The sequence below is a fragment of the Phymastichus coffea genome, unplaced genomic scaffold (assembly GCF_024137745.1).
Source record: "Phymastichus coffea isolate CEN01 unplaced genomic scaffold, Cenicafe_Pcof_1.1 PCOF00011, whole genome shotgun sequence".
NCBI classification, from domain to species: Eukaryota; Metazoa; Arthropoda; class Insecta; order Hymenoptera; family Eulophidae; genus Phymastichus; species Phymastichus coffea.
In genome coordinates, this window is record NW_026706822.1 from 5,914,459 (window position 1) to 5,926,614 (window position 12,156).

A 12,156-nucleotide genomic window follows, 5' to 3' on the forward strand; every position below is an offset into this window, starting at 1 on the left:
AAACACGTATTTTCGCTGTTTTAGAAGCTATGTTACATCGCAAAAAATTTTTTTTTACTGAAAACTAATCTGACCATCTGAAAGTATTGCTTTTGCCCTTTCCAACGCATTTTTCAAATTTAACAAATCTTTTTTTTCGCGGAGATATCATCGAATGAAGTTCACCACTTTAGCGATTTTATAACAACAGTACCAACAATACAAATATGACAGCCCCATGAAAAAGTCATATGTGAACAAAAGTGAAAAAGGTAATACCATTACATTTATGTTTTTGGGGTCGCTGAATCCGAATCCACGATTCATTTGACCCAATTAGCTTAGGTGTCAAATTCAGATCAAGGTCAAATCAAGATTATCCCATTAATCTTGGTCCAGGTACTGTTTCTATAGATTTTTGAGGTCGCTAAATTCGAATCTGGGGTGCGTTTGACCTGGTCGGCTCAAAGTCAAGGTTAGGTCAAGGTAAAATCCAAAAAATGCATTCAATGAACCCGAATTTAAGATTTATCTGACCAATAACCCCCTAAAATTCCTATGGCAAGGAAGTTGCCGTCGTCAGCGTCGTGCTCTTTAAAACCCACGTTGAATATTTCACAGCCGGAGATACTTCAAGTTGTGACTGACAAACTGCTTGATTTGTCTGTTATGATAAGTATTTAAAATTCATCAATGTTCGCAATAAATATAATTTAAAATTACTATTTTTCTCATTTTTACAGAGAAATATCCCGAAGAGACCAAGGGTAATGAATATCGAGGCTATTCGTTGTAAAATTATACTGATTCTAGCCGAGCCAACAGTGAGAAAATCAATTCGCCTTCCAACGATTGTACGAACAAAAAAAATTATTTTGTAAAATATTCATCTGTAATATTTATTTGTATTATTCATAAAATAAAAAAATACAAAAAAAACAAATGCTTCACTTTTAATTAGAAAGAGAGAAAGAAAAGAGAGAGAGAGAGGTCCTATTGAACTAACGTAAGACATGGAGAGGGGAGGAGGACGCTAGTATAGCGCTATATACTTACGCAGACGTAGCGTGGTCTATAACGTACAGTAGCGCGGAGGAGGTCCTTGTAGAGTTAGGGTTACTAAGTTGGAGATGTTGAGAGCATGTAATAGTCTCGGTAGCGCTACCCTTTGTCATTATTATGTAATAAATGCAATAATGTAACCATTTAGATAATAATACAATTTTAAATATTGAGTATGAAATCTTAGAGAGTAGGTAAAGATATACAGTATAGAAAAAAGAGACAATCGTATTTGCAAATTCGATTGGTATTTATTGAGAATTTATAAAATAATAATGTAATTATACATGTTATAATATATAATTCTTTTTCTCACTAGTTATATATACTATATTAATTTTCTCACATCACTGCTGATTGGCTTGTACTCCACGATTCGGTCATGTAGAATCAAACAGTAGCCGGAAGTATTTTCAGGAAAATTATCTATTGTATCGAATTCAAGGCAGAATTCTACAAGTGTACACTGCCCGTCAATCACTTTTGCCATGCTTACCTCAAAATCAGGCAAACTTGAAAGTTTTGTATATCAGTCGGAAATCATCGTATCACAAAAAACCGCAGGGCATTTTAAAGGTAATTACAAAAACTTCCATTTAAGACGTGCAGAGACTTAAAAATGAAAATATGTGTTTTTTACAGTAAAAAAACTGATAAAAAAAATTTCAATTTTTTTAACCTCGACTTAAATCAATGCCAATTTAGAACCAAGCGGTGGAGAGCAAATCGACCTGAGGGGTTCGGAAGGTAATGTCTTTCCCTTTAAAATGAGCTCCCGCGGGGTTCTATCCGATGTTTTTTAACCGAGTTACGGCGTTTTTTGTAAAAAGCAACCTTTTTTTCCAATCCTCAATTACATCGACTTGCGTACGTTTTGGAAAACAATTCCAAAGAGAAAAAAGTTTTATTTTGTGTCCAAGAATACGAAAATAAAGTCAAAATAAAGAAATAGAGAAAAAAATTTTTTTCGGGTTTTTAGCGCATTAAAAAAATAAAGGAATTTAACTTTTTTTTACGCTTAGTTTTAGTTTTTTTGTGATTTACTACGTCCTTAGACATTTTAAAACTAAGCGTAAAAAAAAGTTAAATTCCTTTATTTTTTTAATGCGCTAAAAAACCGAAAAAAAATTTTTTCTCTATTTCTTTATTTTGACTTTATTTTCGTATTCTTGGACACAAAATGAAACTTTTTTCTCTTTGGCATTTTTTTCCAAAACGTACGAAAGTCGAAGTAATTGAGCTTTTTACAAAAACGCCGTATCTCGGTTAAAAAACATCGGATAGAACCCCGCGGGAGCTCATTTTAAAGGGAAAGACATTACCCTCCGAACCCCTCAGGTCGATTTGCCCTCTACCGCCTGGTTCTAAATTGGCATTAATTTAAGTCGAGGTTAAAAAAATTGAAATTTTTTTAATCAGTTTTTTTACTGTAAAAAACACATATTTTCATTTTTAAGTCTCTGCACGTCTTAAATGGAAGCTTTTGCAATTACCTTTAAAATGCCCTGCGGTTTTTTGTGATACAAAACTTTCAAGTTTGCCTAATTTTGAGGTAAGCATGGCAAAAGTGATTGACGGGCAGTGTATCTTGATTGATTCATTTAGTTTTGAACAATCAATAAATATGAGAAAAATTTTACTGATAAAACCATTCTTGTTGAGCAATGGCTCATTTTCTTTTTTGTAGTAAGCGTTTTGGAAATTAGCATACATGTCATAAATTACTGCGTACTGATTTTTTTATCGTATATTGATACAGATTAAGATTTCCATATGGATTGCACTGAGAATTGAGAAATCGTATTACATTACTGATATTACAGTGATTAAATTTAGTAGCATTAGCATAATCATTATTTTTTCGATTTGTCTAAAAAGCTAAGATGAAAAAGCGAGGCTTATCCGATTGATTTGATGTTTTGACATTTTAAACATGCTTTGATGCGAGAGGTAATTTTGGATATTCGTACAGCTCCCAAATGCGATAACTCATAGTTATTGCTTTTTTTGCATCCAATTTGATTGAGTAGCTTGATTTTTTCCCTATCAGGTGTATGGTAATAAGTATAAATCCTAATGTTGAATTGCTATTCGAATTTCATTTCTGTTGTTGAATTGTAACAATGAATAAGGTTGATATGCATGGACTTCGTAATCAGCGATAGACTCGTCAAAGGCGACACTTGTATTAATGTTTAGAATTAGATTTATTTTGTTGTTGTTGTAGATAGACACACTAATATGCACGTTATTTTCTTTCACGATTTTCGATAACTTTTAGTCTCAGGCTTTTCAGAAATTGAATGTTCTGACGTGTAAGCGGTGTGGTAGCTCGCTGTTGACTTTCTTTTCATATATTACCTAGTGAATAGCTAGTTCATTTTTTTAATCTAAAGTCCCAACAACTATCTCATGGTATCGTGGTTCATCGGTTGGCAGAGCATTACGCATGAAAATACCTAGAAAATTTGTAATTTTTATCATTTGAGCATAATTTTTTGTCTTGATCTATCAATGCTCGTTTGGGTAAAGCTACTTCGAGCTTTTTTTCTTTTAAATCTTTTCTACTTGTATATGGCTTGAGATGGAAACCATAACCTTTACAGTGCGGTTTCAAATAAAACCTTTGACAATAGCAATAGCTTCCATAGTTTTATTGTGTATATGAGTCTCTTTCAATTCATTTTAAGCAGCGTTAGCACTGTTCATGGCTTTTGCTATCGAAGCAGCTCCTCTAGGTAGAGCTCAAGTGGTGCTTAAAGCATCAAATAATGGAATTAAAAAAGAAATAACTCCACCTACTTTACTACGAATCGGTAGAAAACGTCGTATATTAATTTTTTTTTCTATTTCCAGCTTTCTTCACAGTTTCTTTAGCGGCTTTTATAGCTGAACAAATAAAAAGAGTGATTTGTTACTAAGCATAACACTTCTCGAGGCAGCGTTAATAATTTTTTTCATTGAAATTGATGGTTTTTTACTTTTTACATTTTTCTTTCCTCGTTGCTGACAATTTTTGTATCCCTTACCTCGTTTCTTTCCTCGTTTTGCAATATTAACGCCTATACCAAGCTTACTTTTAAATTTCATTATGTTGGTTATAACAAATGCAGCAACTCATCAAAACGACTATCTTTTGCATGCACTCTATTTCAAGCCGGTTTACGTAGAATTTCGTCAGTTTCGTTTTTCGCGTCAATATTCTCTTAGTTCTGAGAATAAGAAATATCGTGATCTTTATAAGTAGCGTCTAGCGGATTTTTTCCGAGATCACCTAGAGCCAGTTATTTTTCAATTTAGTTTTCAGTCCACAATACTGATAACGAGGCAAATGAGCTTCGAATAGCAAGTTGTTGATAATTTTGTTCACTCAGTCGTAACCAGTCTTTCTTTGACGATGAACGGTCATACCTCCTTAAAACACGAAGTCTTAATGAAACTAAAAATATATAAGCAGTCTTTGTATAGTTAGTGGTCTAATTCGTTGTTATATTGAAAACGTGTAAACAACATGGACTTGAAAGAGCGACCGTTTAAGTTTCAAGTTATAAATTTTTATGAGGTGGTGGAGACGGTGAAATAAGAAAAAAGACATGGGAAACTACTACCTGATAGTATACGAGCAGTTTTCTGTGGATCTAGTATAACATGTTTAATGTCAAACTCGTGATGTCTCTCTCTTCCAGGTTTTATTATTATATTATAGTTATATAAAAAATTCTTATGTTTTCACTCCTGATATTTGATGATTTTATTTTATTAAATTTCTGATCTTAGGAGTTATCCCTGTAAATAATTACACACCTTGTTTTTCTTGTAAACGTTTCGCAATTCAATTTATTGCCACCTCAGTATACATCTGTTAAATATATAAAATGAATAATTTCAAATCAAATATAGTAATAAATTAAATATAAACCTCCTTTTTTTAATATGCTTTGTACTGCAATGTTGATTAAAATAAAAATTATTTCCTCACATATATAACGTCAATATAAAATTATAACATCAATTAAATAAAACAATAATTTTTTGTCAGTACGGTATAACGCTTCTGACAAAATTTTATATGTATATGTAAGTCAGAGATTTCAGTATTAAGTAATTTTTTATGAAAATCAGATTTTAATTTTATGTACTTTCCACTGGTTGAATTACTATGGAAATGAAATACTCGATTGAAAATGTTTGTAATGTGAGTAGGAGTAACATCATTTTTCCTACAATACGTAAGAAAACGTAATCTCGCTTTACTGCGACCTCACAACATAGCTGTTTGAGAAGATGGACAACATTTAGACATGACTCTCTCTCTCTTTCTCTCTTCTTCTGCGCCATCTGCATCGCTCCAGTCGTCAGCTCAGCCCAACCCGTGTTCAGCACCTCGCAAACAAAAGGTCCAAGCATGAGTATGTGTGCCAAACGTACACACTCTCAGCCTGGCGCGGCGCACGGACATTTGCGAGAGCCAAACGGACGAGATTGGCCTAGCCGAGATTCTCCGTCACAAAGGATATACTCCCAACTGGTCTACAGAAGTTTTTTACTATTCAAAGCATCACAAAGATAAAGCCAATCACATACCACTTAAGAGTAATTGTTAGAGGGTTTTACGAGCAAGAACTGCAGAAAGCTATGTGTTCTGCTGTTTATCTTATTGAAAAAGTTCTAAGGAAACGTGACAATCAAGTATTCGTAAAATGGTTGGGATTCGGCCACTCGCGCACTTCGTGGATAGATAAGAATTTATACACATGAAAGAATAAAAAAATTCATGTAAAATAACTTTTATTCAAATAAATATTACAATAATAATAAATAATTTTTGTTTTCTTTTAAGAGTTCCAACCCTCACTCTCACCTGTGAGGTATTGCCATTTGATCATAATCACTTGTGAGTCCATTAAAACAAGTCGAAATCTGCTTTAGTAGAAACACCCATGACATTTACCTCTCCATAACATGATATAGTAAAATTTATTGTACAAGCTTTATTGAAATGAAGATACATTTTTTACATTAAATAATAAATTGAAATCTACCAGCGCTATGATATTCAATCTGTAAATTATATCTTTATACATTTTCAGTAAGTATTATATAAAGATCATTATGTTTTATGATGGCTCTTAAAATTCTGTCTGGTAAAATAATTCAGAATTCGGCTTCGATCTCAAGAATAATTCGATTATCTTTTTTCTTGATTTCTCTCACTAAATAACAACGATTTTAGATCAAAGAGCTTCATAGCAATTTTATTTAATATTTTTATACTGGAGATTTAGTCAGAGGAAAAGAAGAAGGATACTATTGGTAATAATTCTTCTAACAGAATGACATTTTCCAAGTTCTTCTCTCTCTCTCTCTTAAAACGTTTACCCGACAACTAAACTTTTTCGAGTCGCCACGACCGCTTCTCTCTTCTTGTTTCTGCATCTTTAACCTTCAATTAGATTTTCAGTTTGTTAAGTGCATATACTGTATAATGATTTTTCAGTATAGGTTCAAGAATATGCTTCATTATTATTATACATTTTTTGAATATTACCCACGATATTATACAACTTTGTTGCATAATACATCGTTGGAAGCGTCCTTGATCTCGTGCAGGCTGCTTTCACACTCCTTTTCTTGAGTCTTCGTCTTTAATAGGATAGATATTTAATTTTAACTTTATCTGAGAACCATACATTCTTCGAAGAACGGCTGCTTTTCTTGTTTCTAATAGTGCCATAATAAATAAAAACAGGATAGTGTTTCTGTAGCTGATTCTTCTTACTGAATGATGGTAGTACAAGTTATACATTTTTAAGCGTTAGTTCATCTTTGTCAAACATTATGCTTACTCATTTGGAAAAAATCACCTCGAATTTGTCGTCAATGGTAATAACAACGCTAAATCTATATCAAGTTAATAACCATCGGTCTTTAGTGATTTGGTAGAAAGTGTTGCTAACTAGTTGGGACATTATCTTCCTGGGAAGGAAAGTCGTCTTGGCAACCTTATTTATTGTTGAAAAATCCATTCTATAACAAAAGTAAAAATCAAAGAATTTGTTGATTGTTTATTGCTAGGGTATTAAGGGGTAACACCTATGTAAAAATTTCAAAAAATAAATTTTTTTTTAAGCTGAAATGGTAGAGAAAGGTCTTAAAAACAACGTCCTCAAGTGGTTTTACGAAAATAAATTTTTTCTCCGAATTATGAGCATTAGACGCCAGGTATCTCACAGCGCGGTCGAGCTCACGCGGCGAGCCCTTCGCTCCGAAAGACTTACCGACCTCTGATGTACCTTAGCAGCTTTGAAATCATCGAGAAGAGTATCACAGGAAGGGAATGCCGACTTGGAAGGACAAATTTATGGTGCTGGTATCGCAGACTAAAGGTAAAAACCGTTAAAAGTTAATTATTTCAATGTTATATACGATTTTTTCCATTGTCAAACTTTACTCGCGTTTTTTTCGAAATCACTTTTTTTGACACGGCTTCCTCAATTATTCTGCCAATTTTCAACTTTTACAGAGGCTTTACAACATTATTTTCTTGGGAAATACGCAGGATTTTGTTGATAATTTGAAAACTGTTGTTTTTATGACGACTTTTCACCCTTTTATTATACGAAAAATAAAAAAAATTTGTAACTTCTGCCAATTTATTAAAATTTGATATTTTAAAAAACCCCTACGTATTTCTCTTACTTTTAGTTCATGTATAAAGAAAAAACTTCGTGTTTGTGTTTCAGATGAACCGTAGCGACGAAAAAGTGGGAGCCGTGGAGGCCTCTTTTAAAATACCATGGACGCTTATGACCCTGTACAGGCGCCATTTTGTTTTTGAATACTCTGTAAAAATCAATTTTTGTACCTAAAAACATGTACAATAAAGCAATTGAATTAGATTTTGCATATAATATAAAGTTTCTTTGAAATAAAATTTCAAAAATGACCTTAAAAACAGGGCTCTACATAGGTGTTACCCCTTAATGAATAAAAATTATTCAAGTGACTTACAATCTTTCATAGGTTGGTAGTGGATATACTAGAGGTTGAGGCTAAGACTGTTGTTTTGAGCGAGTCCTGAACAACAATTAGACAACAATTAGAGGTAACTCCACTTTTAGAGCTCGAGCCGCCGTTTTCGTTTCCCTTTCTTTTAGTTTTCCCTTTCTGACGATTCTTCATCTAAAACCATTCCCGCGGACTCTGACAGCTGTTGTTTCTCCCTCTTTCTAAACTTCCTATCAGCTTTAGTCTCTTCTTAGGCGGCCCATCTTGCTCGCTACTTGATGCTGGTCAAGAGCAACATTTGCTGGCTGTCGAAGGAGTAGAATTCTCTCACTGGTGTTGTCGTCTAGAATCATTTTCTTCGATTCTCGATTTTTTTACACTGCTGTTCTCTTCCATGATTTTATCTACCTCTTACTTTGTAGTTTTGCAACTTTTTCTTTCAGTTTTGTGATTTCAAGAGTTTTATAATGCCCCCATGGAAGCGTATGCGGATTATGAAATATACAACGTTTGTTATGACAAGGGCTTAATCCTCTCTTTTTCTCTCTTTTTGTTAATATTTGATGTAATTTGGTTCGTACATTACACGCTCTATATATGCAAAAGAGAAGAAAGCAAGCATGAAATACTATAACACAGCAAGACAGATGCTAATCAGATTCTGGTGAAGAAGATAGCAATAAAATAGTACAATATTTAGAATACATTTTTGCTGCTTAACATAGTAGTATTTATTGCCAAATTTAAGCAAGCTGTACAATTGTTGTTTTTTACAAACATTATCTTTCTAAGTTTTCAAGTTTTTTTCTTCTTTTCTTCTATAATTATATGCCAAACTAGCATACAAGCATATATTTCCTCTGATGGATTACAGTATTTTGTAATGTATGTATGTATATTACTATCCATGGAATTTATGTATTTACTCAGGTAAATAAATAAATAAATAAAATAAATAAATATCAACGTCTTGAATTTTATACATGAGGCTGTCCACATCAGTATAAAGTAATTTACATTTTTTGCCAATTTTTCGCTTCATATATCCATAGTGAAAATCTTAGATTAATGTTTTTGAAAGATCTAGTACACACAGTCAAATGTATATTGTAACGGTCCAGTTTTATTTGCTTTTTCCTTCGTTTTCCACTGCAAAACAGCAACCCGTCATACACAAGAAAACTGAAGAAAAGCGGTATCAAGATGCTACTTCACATATTCGCGTAAATGTGTTAGATCAATTCGGCGAAAATCAATACCATATAAGGAGCGTTACGTCACGAGCATGAGAAATTTATTGTGTAACAGGCTGCCGCCTAGCCGCAAATTCCGGGTAATTGTAGTCCACAATACGGCCAAACGGTGCTCTGTTAGCTGTATGCTTCTAGCACACTTACTTACCTGGCTCCGGTGTACGCATGCGCCGTGTCCACTCAGCGACCCAACTTGGGTGCGCGATCTCTCCGCAAAGTGGCGCTGGTACGCTAGTTTACTAGCGCTCCATCGGACACCGCAAACACCTTGGTCAACGAACAGCTCCTACTATGCTCGCGCGATCCGTGCTGGATTACCGGCGCGTTCGAATCGAATGTAAACAATAACACCGATGCCGGACAAAGGGAAGACGAAATAATAAGATCGTCTCTTATTGGTATTTGACTACTTTATTAGATGAAACTAATTCTGTACAAGGAGGGATTTGCCGAGAGTCTTATCGCACGCTGTGTCGATATAATAATTCGAATGGAGAGAGAGAGTATATTTCGCGGACGTCGCGGACTAGTCGCACGCACGCTACCCAAAACCCGCCGCGTACGCTGCGCGGGATCGCACGCAAACGCAGGACAAAGTGCGGCGCACTTACCGTTAATTAGAGGAGGATACGGTGGCCAACCGTATCCACTTGCACGGATCATGAGCTGCCTCTATGACGCCTTCTGCGGCTGTTGCTACGCCGTGCGGTGGATGCTGCTCTAGTTGACTTTGCCGGAGCCGGTGTCACACACGTTGTGCAGTGTGTGCACCCGTCCCACCACTCTGATTGTTGTTGCCGGTTTTTGGTGTCACACACGTTGTGCAGTGTGTGCACCCGCCTCACAACTCACTAATTATCTGTTCTAACTCCCGGTATGTCACTCGGATGGGAAACCACGTTGTTGCTTCCAATGCGAAAATCTGCGAGGTCGCTTGACTGAAAGACACAGTCATACTGGCTCGCTAGCTCTCCCCTCCCGGTCATTGCCCCTAACGCGCCCTCTCTCTCTCTCTAACCCAAACCGATCACGGCTGTTACGCTTAGCCACGCTTAGCAGTTCACGCGAGTCCTAACGATTTTCGGCAATCGTTGCAATTGTTTACGATGCAAAATCAATAATTGCAAAGTTTTTTTTACGAACAAAAGCATTTTTCAGTCAATTTTCATGTGCTAATCTCGAATCTCAAGTTATTATAATCATTCAATATGTATTTGTTAACTTAATTTAATTTACAAGTAAGTATCGCTAGTAATGTTACAACAAATAAATGTGATGCAAATTCGAATATACAACAGCGATCCTAGCACCTTAAGAAAGAGAAGCAAGAATTTGATACTTTGATAACTGACTTTCGACTGAGTTATCAATAAATAAAAAGTTTATAATTTATTTAACCAATTAAAATTGCGTAGCGAGATAGCCATCCAACTGTACATACATATAAAATTATTGATAATGATTGTTACCCGTTTGTTGATTTTATAATGGCTAAAAGTAGAATTTACGAATACATTATTTAATTATTATTTAAAAACGGATTGTTAATTTAGTGGTTTCTTTTTTTAATAATGTTCCGCTTATCACGCCTGACTTTTGGATGTAAAAATCTTCCATAAATTTATTGTAATTCCATGTTATTCACTTATCTAACTTAAATTACTTATAATTTTAAGAGGCGATTTTTCCTTGAAAAACAATTTATATTAAAACGTTTGTTATCTTCTACTTGATTTTTTAAGTCACTAATTTTTAATTTCGAGCGAACCATTTTGCGACAAAACCTGTATAAAGTTTATGCGAATATCAAAAATAGCGTCGTAGGGACAACCAAGCGTAAAAAGGATCCGTTTTCGCAAATATAAATTCGCTCGTCACTGCGGCAAGAGGACTTAGAATCCTGCCTTGCCTATCAACACGAGCACTGACTGAAATAAGGACTCAGCTATTTCCTCAGACCGAATTTCATTATTTCGTGGTTAACCTGCTATTCCTTTCCTATATCATAATCTAATCGCTCAACTCATAAGACTTTCTCTCTTATGAGAAAACAGCAGCCTTAGATTATCTCCTATTCAAAAATAATATTACCTAGAAATTAAATTGAGTATTCGTTGCGGCGCTGTCGGGCTTTCCCTCGATAAGCATCAAACGTTATAATATAGGTTATTATCTTCGAACAGTCAACTAGGTGAAATTTCAAATTTTCCTTTTTAGTAAAATAATGAACACATCATTCACAAAGATACATTTTTTCTGTATGTTGAGTAATTTGACTGCGTATAAGAGCAGATAAATTTGTAATCTATACATGGTGTAATTTCAGTGTGAAATTTTCGTCATCTTATTGTATATAAAGTCTATTATTCTCATCGTCATCAATATATTCATTCTGTATTAAGAGTAAGTTAACATGTTTAGTTTGTTTTCAACTCATTACATATCATGGTGAGACTTCATATTTTTTCCATATTTTTAAAGTATACATAACTTTATTGATATATTATTTAACTTTTCAAATTTAAAAATGCTTTTCATTTTTACAGGAAAGCTTATTTGAGTATTCGAGATCTGTTCAAAAAGTATCGCGAATTTTTAATTTCCGCGGGCTATGTAAATTTGATTTTTGATTTTTTTGTAGCGTTATGTTAGTACTTATATCCCTTACTTATGCTGATAAGGTCGACTATTTTGAATGTTTAGTTAATTTTTGACAGTTTGTTTTGCTTGGATGTTTTTTGGCTCGTCTTCGATTTTTGCTTATTCTAAAAAATGGATCAATGAATCTGTATCAAATTTTGTGTGAAAAACAAAATAGAGTGCGCGTACGCATTCCGAATGTTGACTGTGGCAT

General features: G+C 34.2%; 1 protein-coding gene across 9 annotated transcripts in view; it reads left to right on the forward strand.

Moving 5' to 3' along the window:
- LOC131672018 (uncharacterized) overlaps positions 1–12,156 on the forward strand; it is a 769,953-nt gene that overhangs the window by 393,087 nt on the left and 364,710 nt on the right. The gene's annotated exons all lie outside the window — the stretch shown is intronic.